The sequence below is a fragment of the Ziziphus jujuba genome, chromosome 10 (assembly GCF_031755915.1).
Source record: "Ziziphus jujuba cultivar Dongzao chromosome 10, ASM3175591v1".
NCBI classification, from domain to species: domain Eukaryota; kingdom Viridiplantae; phylum Streptophyta; class Magnoliopsida; order Rosales; family Rhamnaceae; genus Ziziphus; species Ziziphus jujuba.
The window spans coordinates 23,594,250-23,603,331 of NC_083388.1; the positions used below are offsets into that span (position 1 = coordinate 23,594,250).

Consider the following 9,082-nt stretch of genomic DNA (forward strand, 5'->3'; position numbering starts at 1 on the left):
TTTATATTTATAATTTATAATTTTATAAAAGTATCTGGTTGTAATTTAAAAAAATTTTGAAAATATACAGTGTAATATATTCTATTTATTTTTTAAAAAATAATATGATAAAAATAATTTAATTTTTGAGAAACCATATGATAAAAATAATTTAGCTTACATGATTTGATTTTTAATGCTCATGTCTGCCCAAAAATCTGATTTTCAACATATTTTTTTGGTAAATATATTGGATGTTTGGTCCTAGGGTGATTAATCAGCTTTATTTTTAAAATGGGTTGGGTGTGGTTCAATCCTTTTGTTTTGGGCTATATATAACTCAGAAAGGCCCAAAAGTATATGCTTTTTCCTTTTTCTTGTGAGACAAACATTCGAAGTAGTTACCATCATTATAAATGCTATTCCTACCGGATTTTAATTTTATGTTTTTTTCTTGTCACAGTTTGTATTTGACAACTAATATAATCTCATTTTATTAAAAAATGATTGTAAAATGCAAAATTAACACATAATAGAGTTACTTTATTAATGCAAAATTAATGTCACTTTATTAATATGATTTTTCTGTCAATCTTTCTATAGGCACTATATAACACGTAATGCAAAAGTAAGCACTTTCGGCCATTTTATGGATGTTTAATGCGCATATTAACTAGAAGGCCAAGTTAACAAATTACCATGTATAGCACTTCATCTAAATTTTATATTATTGTTTATATATAACACGATAACCCACCAGTATATAAATACAAAAATCTTATTTATAGGTTTAATAAGTTTATCATATATTATCCAATTATCTGGTGAAATGCAAGATCCACAATGCTAACATTAGATATATATATATATATATATATACACACGCATCAAAAATATAGATGTAAACTTTCAATTATTCGTTTGCAGGAACCAATACCTTCAATTAAATGCTAGTCAAATAATAAAAACATAATTTGTCTGTGATAAAACTTTTACATTTAAATTTTTCATCTATCAATAACTACAACAGATTTAGGATGCATTCTAAATATATATTAATAAGTACAATAGTTTTGGGTTGCATATCTAGTATTTTACTTCTTAACAGTTTTGCACATTTAACACACATTTCTTCATATTTGCAGCGAAATCAAGTTTATAATAAGGACCCCAAAACACTCAGTCTCTCACATACAAAGAAGAAATGTGTCAAGTGTGCAAAGCTGAAAAGAAGCAAAATACTCGATACGCATTCCAAAGCTATCATAGTTTTTGACATGTGATATAAATATGGAGGGGAGTGTCCCAAAAAGAAAGGCAAGATAGATAGGATTGAAAGAGATTAATAAAGTTAAGCCATTACTTCTCTTCAATCGTGCCTTAATAAGAAAGGCAATAGGATCCTACAAAACAATCCTTTTTCTCGCCTCTGATTCTACAAATCAATATATATTGTTCATTTCTATTTTTAATTTTTCATTCGAAATTAAAAAAATCGATTAACATTTATATCAATCCAAATTTAATTTTAAACGTTAAACTATAATATGTTCAAGTTGTCAAAACCAAATCATTCATTTTATTTAATTACTTTACTAATTATCTACATTTCAAATTCAATTTTGAATGTCCAACAATATATGCATGTTTCAAAAACAAATCATTCATTTCATTTAATTTACTTTACTGATTATCTACATCTCATATGCATTTTACTCTTGATCATTTAGAATTCAAGGGAACTCTAGTACTCCACTAACCAATGATAATTGTTGATAGCTTGTCCATAGTTAGAAACTAAGATAAATTAAATATTTATATTTTACAAAAATAGCTTTATATGTAATGGTAGTCAAATTAGATCAAAAAGTATTTCATATTTCCATATAACCAAGCATAGATAAAAGCATATAAAAGAAACAACATAACTCGAACATCAACTCTTTTACAAACATATTTGCAAGATCACTATTTTAATCCAAAGAAATTATTAAGTAGAACGGGTTTACCACGTTAATTGTAGCTTTATCTAATTATATTATGTCATTTCATTAAATATAAAATCAATCATGTTATTTTCTAAAATTAATATAATTAAATTTCAAATTGATAAGCTATTTATCATTAAATTATTTCTTTTAGTCAATTCATTTATTAATGTATTTAGTTTCCTTCTAAAGAATTATTATATTAAAAAACATTGTTATATATTTCATATTCCATCCCATATAAATATATATATATATATATATATACATACACATAATTTGAGCTTAATATGATAAATTGTGAGGGATATTTTTTATTTTTAGCTTTTATTTTTGAAAATGAAAGAAAGATTTTTTTATACTTCTCTTTGTGTTACTACCATTTTATAAGAAAAGTAATATTTTATATATATATATATATATATATGCCTATACCAATTTTTCCAAAATGCTTATATAATCAGAGCAATAGTATACATAATATTTTTATTTTCATTAAAATAAATTAATAATAAGAAATAATATTTGTTCTTTTTTCAAATTGTTTGAGAAATAAAATGAATTAGATAATTTTTTAAAGAAATTAAATATATTAACAAATTCATATTAAAGGAATTAGATATATTGACAAATAATTTACTAATTTAAAGTAATTGTATTGGATTTTGAAAAAAATCATGATATTTGTCACTACCAATAATCAATAATAGTTACTAGCTTATATGACAAATATTAATTACAATATTTAATTTTATTATTTTTCATATTATAATCTAAGAAAAAATATTTTAGTGGCAATCATTTAAATTGCCATTTAGCATTTAGATCCCATCATCAATCATATAAATTATATTTTTTAATAAAAAATTATATAAATAATGTATCATATTTGACGAACTTATGTAATATGATTAAACCGGTTTGCAGCTGATGTGTTAGACCCATCATATACAGAATAATTTATCCTTAATCCAGCAATTCAAAACTCAACTACTATATAAACAAAACGTGTTTTTGGGCAAAAATTTTGCGGAAATTCGATTTATATTCATCAAAATATAATTAATCTAAGGATTTAAGGTTTACATGCAGGCTGTAATGATTTCTTCGTCAATGTCACGAGTCCAAAGGGACCACTTCATATGTATATTACCTTTCCAATCAGAACTTTATTAGCATGATTTTCCCCATAAAATGTCTGATGTATCGCAGAAGGTAATAATTCCTTTGTTGAATACATAGTTAATGATTGATACATATGCCTACTTCTTAAGGGACAGGAGCATTATAGACCCCATACACCCAACTGCCAGCTTCGAAACCTGTTAAGCAAGTTAAGTAACAAATAAAATATGGCAAAATCTTCAATATTTATACCATCATAGAGAGGGAGGGACATTTTGCATATGAACAAATGAATCATTTTCTAAATAGCATCACTTCTCATATTATAGAATATATACATATATATAAACAACCCATGTTAAAATGTATCTAAATATAGCATGATTTAGTTAGCTAAAATTTATGTATATATGTCATACTATAGATTTTAACACAACTCAAAAAAAAAAAAAAAAAAAAAAAAAAAAAAAAAAAAGGAACTAAATTTCATGAGCATGTAACAGCTACAACTTCTAAGAAATTTGATTTTGATATAAAATTGCAATTTAATTTTCTTGTTGGTAAAGAAATGAAAATTCTGAAATGAACTTCACCTGGAATCCCTGATTTCCTAAGTTATACTCTTGGAATAACAACTCTTTGATCCTCCGCCATTCTTCTGTCTTTCCGTTAGCTTTAGCTTTCCCCCCTGTTCTCTCTGTCGTGCACGAAATTGTTTCCTAGGACTCTTCTTGCTTAGGACAATGAACAATTTAGCAAGCCATATTTGTTGTTATTATTATTGTTTTTAATTTTTTTTTTTCGTTTGGTTTCATTATTGAATATGTCAATTTTTCTCATCTAGTTCGTTACTGATCATGTCAATCCCATCTTTTATCATGGATTTTACTTTTCTTTGGTTTATACTTCAACCACAAGTGGCGCACTTATTGACTATATGATTATGGCCCTCCATGGATAAATTAGTATGTGAAACTCAATAATAATAATAATAATTTGATTTTATCGCCTTTAGACAATGATTTTATATTAGTTGAGTAACAAAATATTAAATAAAATATTGAAAAAAAATAATCATCTGAATAAAAAAAATTTAAAAAAAACTTTGTAATAAAAATTGTTAAAAGGATCCTTTTTGCGGGCATGTTTATGAGAACAAAAAGGGATTAGAATTTAAAAGGGATCCTCGATGATAATTTTTAAACAGTAAACTTGTTAAAGCAACACGAAAAATCAAAGAGACCAACTAATTGAAAAGAATTATTGAAATTGAATATAATTTACGTAATATATATAAAAGTAGAAGCAGAAGAAAAAAAAGAAAAAAAAAAACATAAAAGTAGTAGAAAGAAAAAAGCTACATATTTTCAAAATATTAATGGCCCAGCCGACCTGTAGAAAAAAGCAGATAAAAGAAATATATATTATAAAGTATATTGTGCAAGATAAGAGTACTTTTAATTACTACTTTTTGGTAAGCGGCGCCGTCTGTACTTTCAACATCCTCACCTAGCATACCTGTTAGTGTTGTGCACTTTTTCTGGTTCTTAGTTTATAATATTGCACAAAGAAACAGGATAGCAATAAAAAAAATAAGTGTTTGAAAAGTAATGTAAAGTAATAATTAGCTAATGGCTTGGCTTATATAAAAGTATGTATAAGCAACTCACCCACATGCAAAGTTATGTAATACTTTTTGAGAAACAATGTAATAAAAGTAACTTAGATTAGATGGTTTGATTTGTACAGTGTACACAAAAATCTGATTTTTAATATTGGATCTTTGTTCCGAGGGTGTTTATAATCAGCTTTATTTTCATTGGGTTGGGTGTGGTTCAATTCTTGGAATTGGGCTCTACAGAACTCGAAAAGCCCAAAAGTGTAAGGGTTCTTTTTGTTTTTTTCCCTACCCAATATACATGCATATATAAGAAAAGTAACATGTGTTATAACAATTCAAAAAAAAAAAAAAAACATTTTATTTATTATGAGATGAAGATTTGAAGTAAGAACCATTATTATAAATGCTATCTCTATCAGATTTTCGGATTTTCTTTTACATTTTTTTTATATTACTGTTGATATAATGTCATCTTATTAAAATGATTATTAAAATGACTGTAAAAATAAAATAAATAAACATAATCAATTTGTAAATGAAGTGAGATTTCGTTATTGGTTGGAAGAGAATAGGAAATGGGAGATTTGAATCCATCTCTAAAATACTGGGTCAAGCATTTGATTAGATAATTTACTAATTTTCATTCATACAATTTTACTTTCAAGACTAATAAGATTAAGATAATCACAAAATAAATAGTAAGATAAATCAAGAATTAAAGGATAATTAAACAAGATGTAAAGTCTAAATCACAACAACTTTTATCAAAGTATACATCATCCCTCCAGGTGGACTCATCGCACAAAGACACACAGACAGACAGACACACACACACACACACACACATGCACATACACACACATTACCTTATCGTTCACAATTTCATCTAATTGTATGCCTAAACTTGGCCAAAGACAAATGCAACAAATTGCAAGGCATTTGCAAATGAAAGGTTACCATCACCCAGCTCATAGCAATAAAAGAGATCGGTTATGTTTGTAATTTAATACCGTATATGTAATTTAAAAGTTTTACTAAAATACATATAATATTATTGTGCTTCAATATTGGCTTGTTTTTATACAATTTTTGGGGGGGTTAGGTTTTCTTACAAAATGTGTGAACCTTATGGGAAGAAGTCCAAAGAGGCATATGCAGAGAAGAGAATGGTCCCCTATACAGTGTGCGTTTTTTAATTTTGGGTTATATTATAGTGTCTTTTTGGGGGGTTCATAGTTGATGCAAACCTTACAAACACATATATTCATGAGAGGAGAAAGAGGTCCAATTAACTAAAGTGTCCCTCCCAACCTTTAAAGTTCTCTTAGGAAATATATAGAAACTCTCACTTCTCTGTCTGCATGTGGTACTGGCGTGGCCTGGGCGTGACATTATTCAATTTTCTTCTCCATTTTCAGGGACCACTTTCACATGCTTTCTTTCTTTTCCTCTCTCTCTACTTTTTCATCTCCCACCCCTGAAATTTATACCCCATAAATATTCTTTCAATGTAATTCATATCCTTCCTCTTGTTCCACTCCTCTACTACATGTATATATGTTTTCTTACATATAACGCCTAATGCACATTTAACTAGGCACTTTATGCCCATTTAAGGTTATGTAATGCACAAATTAACTATAAGGCCAATTTCATACCATGTATTATACTTCTCTTAAATTTTACGTAGCCAAGAAAAATTTTAATTCATTACTTAATTATACATCTTATAGGGTAATTATTTTATGGTAATTTTGTGGTGGCAAAATTCTATATCATTTTTAATTTTTTTTTTAGCAGGGGACCATTTTTATTGTCCATATGATGATAGCAAAAATTATAAACCATTTTTATTTTTTTAGCAGGGACCATTTTTATTCTTATTTTTTATATGATGTTAGTAAAAATTTATATTATACCATCTTTTGCCGTATATACAAGCATATGTCTCTCATCATTCACCAAAAAAACAAGCATATTTCTCTCATCGGATAATATAAAAATGGAAAAAAGAATTTCAGATAAATATCATTTTCCATAACATTTTTTATGTATATATTTTTTTCTTGGCTATCTATCTATGTTGTTAAAGATGACACCCTTATTTCACATATAAGACAAAAAAGATGAGGGTGGAATATGCCAATTGTAAATTTGGAAGAAGTAGAAACCAAAAGTCCTCAAAAAATATGCCTCCCTCTCTATTTATATCCTCTCATCTCTTTCTTATCTCTATGGAAACCCTTGGAGGAAAAAAAACAAGAAGAGAGCAAAAAAGAAAGAAAGGAAAGAAGAAGCAGACCATCAAGAGCAGGCTTTGAAGGCGTGGTCTAGACAGTCTTATCACGGAGATGTAGGAGGAGGAGGGTACTTTATGCATATGTATCATTGTATCGTGCACCTATAATAGTTGAAGCTGCCAGCATGATCTGAGCTTTCCTATGTTAAAGGAAAGAGTAGATCATGTGGCAGTTTCACCTGTTAATGGAAGCACGAAAAAAAGCCCCGTCCTGATAGCCCCTTAAACCCTAAACCCTAAATCAACTTCCGTCTCCATCTTGGAGAAGCCACTAGGGTTTTTTGTTTCTCTATGGAAAACCATTTCTGTGAAAAAATAGGTGTACATGTTTTTCGTTTTTGATCATCTGGGTATTTTTTTATTAACAATTTTATTATTCTCTTTTGTTCCTCTCTCTTCCGATTCTGATTTGATGATTTTGAATGTTGTTTATGCCCTTGATGTTTAGGTTTTTTTTTCTGTTTTTTTTATTTATTTATTTCAATTTTTTTATTTTAACAAGCTTCTGAGGAATCAGAAGATGGATCAAAAAAGATATGGTTTGAAGAGATATTAATTGTTAGGGTTTTTTTTCTTTTTTTAGGTGACATAATTTCTGTCACAAGGAGGTTGGTGGTTTTCGAGATCTCTCTCATAGTGCCTAGGGAAGAGTGCTTTTTAGATGAAGCGTTTTTGTCAATTCATGTCGTATATGCATTTCTTTTTGTATTCATGTGTTATGATCTATTCATGTCTATATATTCCTTCTGATATCTGTTTCTCCTTTTACTCATTGGGATTGGATTCTCTCGATGATTTTTTTCTCCCTCAGATCTGTCATATGAAAGAGCGAAAATTATGTATTAAGTAAAATGTACTTCCTAGCTGTACATATGTATGTGTATATATATGAATCTGTGTTTCTGATAGTATATCAAAAGAAAAAATAAATAAATAATTACCTTTGTCTACGTGTATTAATCTCTCATAAGAAGTCTGCTCTGACCATATCAATTTGAGATACTGAAACTGTACATGGATAAGATTTATTATTATTGATATTTTTGTTTTTATATATTAGTATTTTGCCAATGCGTCAAAGGACATTATGAATCATGACCTGAAACATTGACAAACCAACATGTATAATTTTGTTAAGGTTGAATGAGAAATGCAACATATCTGGTAGACAATCATGTTTCTATTTCTTTTTTGGTTTTAATTTCCATCCCAATTTTGTGAAACTGAAGCATAAGAAAGACAATTTTGTCAAAGGAAAAGCCAAGATCTGGGTTTTCTTACAGTTTCAGAGATGAAAAGTCAAAAACTCAGTTGTAATTTTTCAATAAATATTAAATGTAGAAGCAGAATGTATACGAACTTTGAAAGAATAATATGGTAGCACACAGCTTTTTTCCTTGGTATTTCAAAAAAAAAAAGAAGTTTTTTTTTCTTGTAAATAAAAAAATGCCTGAATTCAAAAATGCTTCCTAGTAGTACGTTACTGTTAGACTGTAGCCTTGCATGATCCAATGTTGAAGCATGGGACCATTCGGTATAGTAGTATGAGATTATTCTAGACAATAACATATAACAGTATGAGACTATTCCAGATAATAACAGAACTTATCAGGATTGACAATAATAGAATTTATCAGGATTCGAATTACAGTTTTGAACTTATTAAAATTCAAATCACACTGCAGATATAATAGTTTGAGTATTTTTTTCTATTAAATTATAGTATAATAGCACAACTTATCAGGATTCGAATCACAATTTTAAACTTATCAAGATTCGAATCACACTGCAGATATAATAGTTCGAGAATTTCTTTCTATTAAACTATAGTATAATAGCACATAGATAAAAGCACTGTATAGTCCATTTCAAGAGGCAAGGCAATTCCATCATCTTTCTTTATGGAGGATATATACATATAGTTAGTGAATTGTCTGCTATTTTACCTGTTTAGTATTGAAGATGGTCAGATTTAATGACTTCCATATGGATATATTTATAATTCTCGGACAGCTCTTTGTTTTGAACCTCATACAAGCAGTAGATGGAGAAGCTTCTTTTGTTTTGGTC

The 9,082-nt window shown here is 28.0% G+C and overlaps 1 long non-coding RNA gene across 1 annotated transcript; it reads left to right on the forward strand.

The window, feature by feature from the left end:
- Window positions 1–6,867: 6,867 nt before the first annotated feature.
- Window positions 6,868–7,962, forward strand: LOC125420825 (uncharacterized). Its single transcript, XR_007239115.2, has 2 exons — window positions 6,868–7,331; window positions 7,596–7,962. It is a non-coding gene; the product is annotated as an uncharacterized LOC125420825 (long non-coding RNA).
- Window positions 7,963–9,082: the final 1,120 nt, after the last annotated feature.